This window comes from Oratosquilla oratoria, chromosome 12 (assembly GCF_046742065.1).
Source record: "Oratosquilla oratoria isolate Oo_2021 chromosome 12, ASM4674206v1, whole genome shotgun sequence".
Taxonomy (NCBI): Eukaryota; Metazoa; Arthropoda; class Malacostraca; order Stomatopoda; family Squillidae; genus Oratosquilla; species Oratosquilla oratoria.
The window spans coordinates 518,592-528,419 of record NC_134788.1 but is presented as its reverse complement, the minus strand read 5'-3'; positions in this window follow the sequence as shown (position 1 = coordinate 528,419).

Sequence of the window (9,828 nt, the reverse complement as noted above, 5' to 3'; positions counted from 1 at the left end):
GTCCGTGATGAGGGAAATGTTAATGTTAATTTTGATGGGAGAAATGTTAATGAGGCATTGAATGTCAATGAAGGACCAAATAATAATATAGAGAAAGGTATAAATAAGAAACAAAATGATAAAGTAAGACATGATATTGAAACTCAAAATGTGTCAAAAAGAAATAATCACGAGTTTCTTAAAACCATGTACTTTAATGCTCGTAGTATTAGGAAAAAAAATTCAAGAAATACAGGCGTATGTCAAAAGCGAAAATCTCGATATGATAGGAATAACTGAGACATGGTTAAATGGTACAGAGTTCGAAGCTGAATTTAATATTGCGGGATTTAAACACTTTCATCAGGATAGAAACCACAAGAAAGGTGGGGGTGTTCTGTTGTACGTTAAAAACATACATACACACATACACACACACACATATATATAATATATATGTATATATATATATATACATACATACACACATACACACACACACATATATATATGTATATATATATATATGTGTGTGTGTGTGTGTGTGTGTATGTAAATATATGTATATGTATATATAATGTATATATATGCATATATATATACATATATATACGTATATATATATACATATATGATATATATATATACATTTGTATACATATATATATACTGCACAATCTCCATGACCGTCGCGCAGAGGATTCGAACCACTGCCTATAGACCCAAGAGAGTCCACAGCACCCGCCTTTGACCATTCGACCACAGACGATCTAAAAGTGTACAAATTCGTAATCAGATAGATTACGAGATCGTACACTTTTAGATCGTCTGTGGTCGAGTGTTGTGGACTCTCTTGGGTCTATAGGCAGTGGTTCGAATCCTCTGCGCGACGGTCATGGAGATTGTATTATTGATGTCGCTGTCCACTAGCGAATTTATTCACACACACACACACACACACATATATATATGTATATATGTGTGTGTGTGTGTGTTTATATATATACATACGTACATATACCAAGGCTTTTTCCCCCTTACAAGGGAGGTAGCTAAAAAGGAAAAGGCATAAAATCATTCCCACCCATTCCATCCCTGAAAACACTCCACACCCCTCCACCCTCCCTCCCATCTTAGCTCTTCCTAGATGACGGGTCATCCCTGCACCTTGTCCACTGCCCTGGGTTAGAAGCAGTGTCGCAAGACACAGCACATCCACAGGAAGGCCGCTTCATTAAATCGGCGACCACCCCCTCTCCGTCCCCCCATATAAAGGAGAAGACGGGGAGAAATCCCTTCGGGCTGCGTCACAATTTTGCTCACACACACTACCTCACCCCCCATCCCCCCCGTCCATTCCACCTCATGCATCACAACATCTTCCATATACAACCATTCTCCATTCACCCCTGTCTTCTGTCCTCTCCCGTCCTTCCTCAACAGACATTCCCCTCTTCCCCAAAGCCCCCTTCACCCCATCCATCCACCTCATCCTAGGACGTCCCCTCATGTTCACTCCCTCCACATCTGCCTTCCATACCTCTTTTACTAGTCTTTCTTCACTCATTCTTTCCATGTGTCCAAACCACCCTAATACTCTTTCATCAACCCTATCTCCCAACCCCCTTTCCACCCCTGTTCTCCTCCTCACCTCCTCATTCTTCACGCTATCTAGCCTAGTAACCCCCATCATACTTCTCAGACACTTCATCTCAAACACATTCAAGCTCCTTCTCTCTTCTTCTCTTATGTTCCATGTTTCTGCTCCATACAGTGCTGTTGGCACAATCACTCCTTCATACAGTCTCCTCTTAGCATCCATTCCCAAATATCTATTCCTCATTACACTTTTTAATCCACCAAGGCATTTACTAGCTTCTCTCAATCTACATTCTACCTCCACCTTTACTCCACCTTTCCCTGCCACATTTGCACCCAAGTATCTAAAATTATCTACTTCCTCCAGTTGCTCTCCCTTAATGCTCACTTCCAGATTACATATATATATATGTATATATATACACAGATATATATACAGTATATACATATATATATATGTATGTATATATATATAATTATATATATATATATATATATATATATATATACACAATGACCTATGCTGACAACATGAATGTATTAAGTCAGTTCTCTCTCATCCCCTTCCCTTCGCTTTCCCTCTTTCATTCATTCTTTTTCTTCCTTTCCTTCCCTTCCTCTCCTTCCTGCACTCTCTTCCCTTCCCTTCCTCTCCTTCCTTCATTCTCTTTCCTTCCCTTCCCTTCCCTCTTCACTTTACTTACCTTGCCTTCCCTTCCCTTCATTTACCTTCCCTTCCCTTCATGTCGCTTACCTTCTCTTTTCTTTCCTTGCCTTCCCCAGCTTCATTGCGTTCCCTTCAGTCATATTCTTTTCCCTCCCTTCCCTTCCCTTCCTTTTCATTTCCTTGCCTTCCCTCGCTTCCTTGCGTTCCCTTCCGTCCCATTCCATTCCCTCCCTTCCCTTCCCTCCCTCTCTTTTCCTTTCACTCCCACCTTTCCTTCCCTTTCATTTCCTTCTTTTCCCTTTCCTCCCTTGCTCTCTCCTTCTTCCCTTTCTTCCATCTACCCTCTTTCCTCCTCCCTACTTATCCTCCCTCCCTTCGCTCCTTCATCTCTTTTCCGTCCCTATTTTACCTGCCTTCTTTCCCTCCCTCTACTCCCTTCCTTCCCTCCCTCCCTCCCTTCTTCCCCTCCCTCCCTTCCTTTCCTTCCTCCCCTCCCTTCCCTCCCCTCTCCGTTCCTGCTCTCCTCCATCCCTTCCCTTCCCTTTCTTCTCCTCCTTGCTCTCTCTTCTTCATCCCCTTCCTGTTACCTCCCGTCTCTCTCTTAACATCTCCCATTATGAAGACTTGTCTCACTTTTTAGTCTCTTCAACAAAGACAATTAATGATAATTCCAGTAAGACATTCCAGAGAGTGTGTTGAACAAAAATGATTCCTGAAACACTTAATGACACGTACATGTACATATGTATGTATGTATGTATGTATGCATGCATGTGTGCATGTATGCATGTGTGTATGTATGTGTGTATGTGTGTATGTATGTATTTATGTATGTATGAATGTATGCGGGTATGTATGTATGTGGGTATGTATGTATGTATGTATGTATGTATATATGTATAAATATATGTATTTAATTATGTATGTGTGTACGTATGTACGTATACACGTATGTATACATAGAAAAAGTCTACTGTACATGATACATGACAACCGTATGTAAATGTCATTCGTCTTGTAGAACCGACGTCCGTAACACTTTCTCTTCGTCCGTCACCTCTTGGTGTCTCTCCACAAAGCGATTTTTCACAAGACGTTAGTAATCAAAATCTAGTTTCAATCAAATCATTCTTAAATCAGCGCTTTGAAACCCTTTTGGCCTTCTTCAAGACGTGTGCGCGCGCGCGCGTGTGTGTGTGTGTATGTGTGTGTGTGTGTATGTGTGTCTGCGTGTACGTGTCTGCGTGTGTGTGTGTGTGAATCACCATCGTCTTGGATCACGTGTTGGACTCGTGATCGACAGCTATTCCCCTCACGGAAGAGAGCTCAGAGCTCGCATGACCGATCTATGGGTAATGTTGAGACCATACACGCACACACACAACCCAACTCCCCGCCCACGAGAGTTGGAGTTACGACTCGAAGCGCAACGATATTGAAATCAATTCAGCCCTAGGCAGGATTCGGGGACTTTACCAACCGCGCCACCGAGTCGTGTGTGTGTATTCACTTGGTCTTTGGATCACGTGTTGGACTCGTGATCGACAGCTATTTCCCTCCTGGAAGAGAGCTCAGAGCTCGTAGGTCCGATCTATGGGTAATGCTATGACCTTGCACACACACACACACCCCTAACTCCCCACCCACGAGAGTCAGATTAACGACCCGAAGCGCAGCGGTACCGAAATAATTTCGGCCCTGGGCAGGATTCGAACCCAGAACTGCGGGCCACTATTGTGTGTGTGTGTGTGTGTGTGTGTGTGTGTGTACACTTACATATATGTCTATCCCTAGATTTCAAAGGTGCGTCCTTATATATGAACTGTGCTGTATGTTATATATATGTGATCATATGTATATATACATTTACAATATATATACATATATATGTATGTATGCATACATACATACACATGTGTATACACGTATATACATACGTATATTACATGCATACATAAACTGATATATACCGTTTGGCAACGTATTCTTCAAGAAGGTGCTACGCCGACCAATTATGCTAATCTTAAGAAAAATGAATTAAAACCAAATCATTGATGCCTTCATGCCATGTCATCATGAATTCATCTATAAAAAAACGGTAAATTAAACAGTTGCTCTGGCAGTCGTGTCGTCCATTTTGGTGCCAAATATGTGACAGACAAAGAAGTCTTGACACATATCCTAGTCTCAGTCTATAGGATGAACTTTGATGCACTATTATACGTTAGAAACCATATTAGGAGTCTTCTAATCTAATTAGTGTGTGGTCCCTCTTCTCTCTAATGCCATGACCTTGTTCTGCCTGTGTATTAATGTTTCTTTGCATTCGCCAGTAATCACTTAAACTAGATTATTATTAGTCTCCGCAAATGATGGTTAGCTGCTAATTTTGCACTGACAACACCTGTTTGGTCGTTACCAAAGCTTTGTATGTATAATGTGTGAGTACTACACGTTATGGTATGAATGTATTAGTCTACAAACTTAAACATATTCTATTGACGTACCTAGTCCTTCTGGTTCTCCTGATCTGAGAAAACAATGATTATGCTACTGACCTGAGCAACTTCTACAAAGTAGTTGTACCTCATAATGCTCTTCTTCGTATTGTCTGCTTGTATGTATACAGGAGCATAGTTTTATGTACATATATGTATGCAAATAGATTACATATATATATATATATATATATATATATATATATACATATGTATATATATATATATAATACTGATGACCCACTTTCGGAGAAGAATAAGCAAAGATATAGAGATCTGTATATTTCGATCACTTACTGTGATCCTCTTCAGCAGATATGAATTACAGAGTAGAGAACAATGTGTATTTATACTGAAACAGTGAGGTAGCAAGAAGGGACGGAGGCTCAGGTTAGACATGCATTGCTTGGACCTTGGGGGCTCAGGTCACGTGTCCGGCGTTGCGGGGACCTTGGTGATTTTTGTCCATCGCTAATGTAGATGGTAACATTTTATTCATAGCAAAAGAAGAAATACAATCTGGTGACCATTGACCGTAGAAAATGTTGTAATTTGAAAAAAAAAAAAATTAAGGAGGATTCTACTATTTTTCTTCTGAAACTACATTTGGATTTGTAAATTATTTCAGCATCGTCCCAATTTATCCGGTGGTTTTTATTGGCGACGTGCTGAAATACCGCGGAATTTCCCTGCCCGTATTTTACAGAGTTCTTGTGTTCCTTGACCCTGGTAGTGAGGTCTCGACCCGTCTGTCCCCAATATACATCATTGCAATCTAAACAAGGTAATTTGTAAACTCCAGGAGTTGTATTACTCTTGGATCTATGATGTATATTGACATAGATAGGGGACGTCAGTAAAATAAAAGAGGTTATCACACTGGGCTTCCACGGGCTTCATCAGCGTCGACAGTCGGGAGTTCGTTTGAGTGAAAACGACTTCGGCTACAATATTTCACTCCTCAAACTTCCAAATATCAAATTATCTTTCCATCATATATAGCGAAGCTTAATGATGAACTAAAAGATTGTAAACCTAGATACGAATGTTAGACATGCTGTTGAAATGTTTTTTGAGAAGTCTAGAAGTCTTTAAACGAAGTCCTTCTCTAATTATGCAAATGGAGTTTGGAGGTAGGATGTTGAAGGAAAAATACTCCAGTGTGATAACCCCTTAAGGAGAACCTTCCTGAAGGAGGAGAGACCGAAGGGACTGAGGCGACGCTACAAGGAATCTCCTCCTTGGACTCGAAGAACCTCCCTTAGACTCGAAGACCTCATGAAGAAAGAGCCGGATTTCTTTATGTGTCCGAACTCGGCGAAGAGGACCCGAAAGAAAAGAGACGAAAGTGTCTGAAGAAGAGGAACTATCTGTCGAAGAAGCTCTTGGGCAAAGACGTATTCGGAAACGTAGACTTCGAGGGAAATGTTCCTTCGAACTGGGGAGGAGGTGAATGTGTGTGTGTGTGTGTGTGTGTGTGTGTGTGTGTGTGTGTGTGTGTGTGTGCGTGCGTCCGTGCGTGCGTGTGTGTGTGTGTGTGTGTGTGTATGTGTGTGTGTTTGTGTGTGTATGTTGGGGTGGGGGGTTGGTGGAAATGAGAATGAAGGTGAAGATGGTCATACAAATGGAGGACCTGTGAATTTATGTTCATGGGGGTAAAAGGATCCCCATGGGAAAATGTTCAGCAATGAACAAAAGCTCTGAAATATCCAAAGGGTTTTATTATGCCAATGCAACTTTTATTTCTGAATATTGAACATATTTCTTCCAAACCAATCACGTTTTTTTCAGCAAAAGAAAATCATTTGTTGGGGCAATATCCACTTTAGAACTTGTGTGACTTTACTTCCACCTCTTCAGCAGGACAGCAGTGACTGTAAAATGACTTTTAAACTCAAATAACAATAAAGTATTAGTGACCATGTTAATACACACTTATTCAAGTTTTCTTTCAGTCACATTAATATGAAAAAGCGCTGAAAGACACCATTCCTCTCACGTAAGTATGTTACAAAAAAGAAAACAAAAACAAGAAAGAATTAATATGGAACAATTTGACTATGATTTGTATAATTAGATGAAATCTATGCAAAACAGTTTCGACAAGGAAGAATCTATATCTTTCGTTAAAAAAAAAAAACTCCTGACAGTTCTCAACTTTGACTTCCACACAAATGAAAGAGACAGTATGTGACAGGGAAAGTAGCGACAAGTTCGGCACCATTAACAGTAAGTCACGTTGACGCTTCAGTCCGGAAGGAAATAGTAATGGCATCTGGAGACCATTGACCAAATTATAACTCTTCTAAAAGTCAATAGTCACCAGATGCCATTACTATTATGGCAGTTAATGAATTTATCTCCAGAGGACGAAACGTCCGACCTCAGTCAGGGCACGTGACCGGAGGCTTACTGAGTTCCCTATTGTAGCTTCCTCCTCTGTATATAACTTCTTGTCTATGTAACCAATAATTGTAACTGCTGAAGAGGACCACAGTTATTGGTGGAAATATTTAACTTGTGTAAATTATAATTGCAGTATCAATAAGCTCTGTTCAGCTCACATTAGAGTCTGGAGTTTCAAGCAAAACAACGTGTAAAAAGTGACTAAAGATAAACATAAATATCGCATATTATATGGTCTTTATAATTGTTATTCACGGCATCTACAATAATGATCCAAACAAGTTTATGAGCATATTGATAATAGTACGAATGACAGACGAAACAAAAATATATTGGTGTTGCAATATTCAAGCCATTTTATTTTCTAGACAAAATGGTTTATAAGGATTATATAATAAATTTTTATAATATATGTACAGAGAAAAAGACAGCAACAGAGAAATTCAAGGAATAGATAAAGACAGGGGCAGACAGCGACAAACAGAAAGTAAGACAGACAGACACACACACACACAGGTGCGCCCATGCGCACACACACACACACAGGTGCGCGCACGCGCACACACACAGAAATACACAGAGGCAAATAGACACAGATGGACAGACACACACACACACAAACATGCACGCAAGCACGCACACACACACACACACACACACACACACACACACACACGACTTGGTGGCGCGGTTGGTAGAGTCCCAGACCGTCAGTATTGCGGTACCGGCGGTACCTGGTTCGAATCATGTCCAGGGCTGACATTATCTTAGTATCGCTGCGCTTCGAGTCGTTACTCCAACTATCATGGGAGGAGAGTTGGGTGTGTGTGTGCGCTTAAGGTCATAGCATTACCCATAGATCGGTTATACGAGCTCTGAGCTCTCTTTCGGGAGGGAAATACCTGTCGATCACGAGTCCAACACGTGATCCAAAGACAAAGGTGAATCACACATATACGCAAATGCACACACGCACACTCACACACGAGCAAAAATGCACGTACACACACATACACATACACACAACACACACAAATATATATATATATATATATATATAAATATATATATATATATATATATACATATATATATATACATATATATATATAGATATATACATATATACATATACATATTCTTACTTCTTAATTATTACTTCTGCTTCCAGGTACTTTCAGGCTGTCAGTCGGGCCAGCCAGGACACTTCTCCAGATTGTCCTCTCAAAGCTTCCCTCTTCCCTCAAATCCTCTATTTTTCCTAATCCATTTGCCTCTAGGATTTCTTCACCTCCATCTTTCCATCTTTTCTTTGGTCTACCTCTAGATCTGCTACCTTCTGGTCTCCAGTTCCATCTTTTCTTTGCAATTCTCTCTTCATCCATTCTTTCCACGTGCCCAAGCCACCTTAGTTGTGCCTTTTCTATTTTGCTTCTAATTGATGTTACTCCAATTATTCCTCTTATTTCACAATTTCTAATTCGATCTCTTTTGGTTTTATTTACTAATGCTAAGTCACTTTATTTGTGCCTTTTTGTATTTTGCTTCTAATTGATATTACTCCAATCATTTCTCTTATTTCATCATTTCTAATTCGATCTCTTTTGGTTTTATTTACTATTGCTCTTAACGTTTTCATTTCTGGCAACTGAATTCTGCTCCAGTCTCTTGATGTTAATGTCCAGCTTTCAGCAGCACACATTAAAATCGGTACCAAAACTGATTCAAAAACTGTTTTCTTTCCCTTCGTATATACATTTATATCTTTTAGGATAGGGTACAAAGCACCTCTACTGTACTTTGATATTCTTTCAGTTATCTCTTCTCTATTCTTGCATCCATCTGTTGTAAATACGCTTCCCAGATACTTAGCACTCTGTGCTTCTTTAACATTTTCATTTCCAATCATTATTTCTGCAATGTCATAATTTTCTTTTGTGATGGTTAGTATTTCATTCTTCTGAATATATACATACATATATATATATATATATATATATATGTATATTTACATGTATATATATATATATACATATGTATATATATGTATATTTATATACATATATATACATATAAATATATACATATATGTATATATATACATACATACAATCACATACATAGACGCAAACACACACACACACAAACACACACACTTTCAACGAACGGACGGCTTGAAGAACGTTCTGAAGAAAAGTGAAGATTGTGGATCCCAACGCAAAGAGAAGTGCCTTTTTGTATTTACAGGGTGGGGGGAAATTGCTCGTGGGGTAGTGGGAAAGTAAGGAAAGAGGAGAAGGGGAGGGATTGCTGGGAAAATGGAAGGTAATGAGGAGGTAGAGGACTTGGTCCAAATAGACCGCCGTAAAGTAAACAAACGACCACAAGACGAGCTGGAGGACGACGGAATGTCTAATAAGAATGTAAAGATTAGAAGTATAGATAGGAACAATACAGTAGAAAGTGATGAGAATATTTTCAAGGGATTTAAAGAGAGTGGGGGGGGACACAAACCCCCCCCGACTGACAAGACTAGAGAAGAAGGTTGATAAGGTGATCGAGGACTTGGAGAGTAGGTTAGGTCATATGAACACCATTTTACAAAGGGTTGAAAGATTGGAAGAACTGGAAAAGGCGAATAAAAACTTAACTGATGAAATAGAAGACCTAAAAAGACAG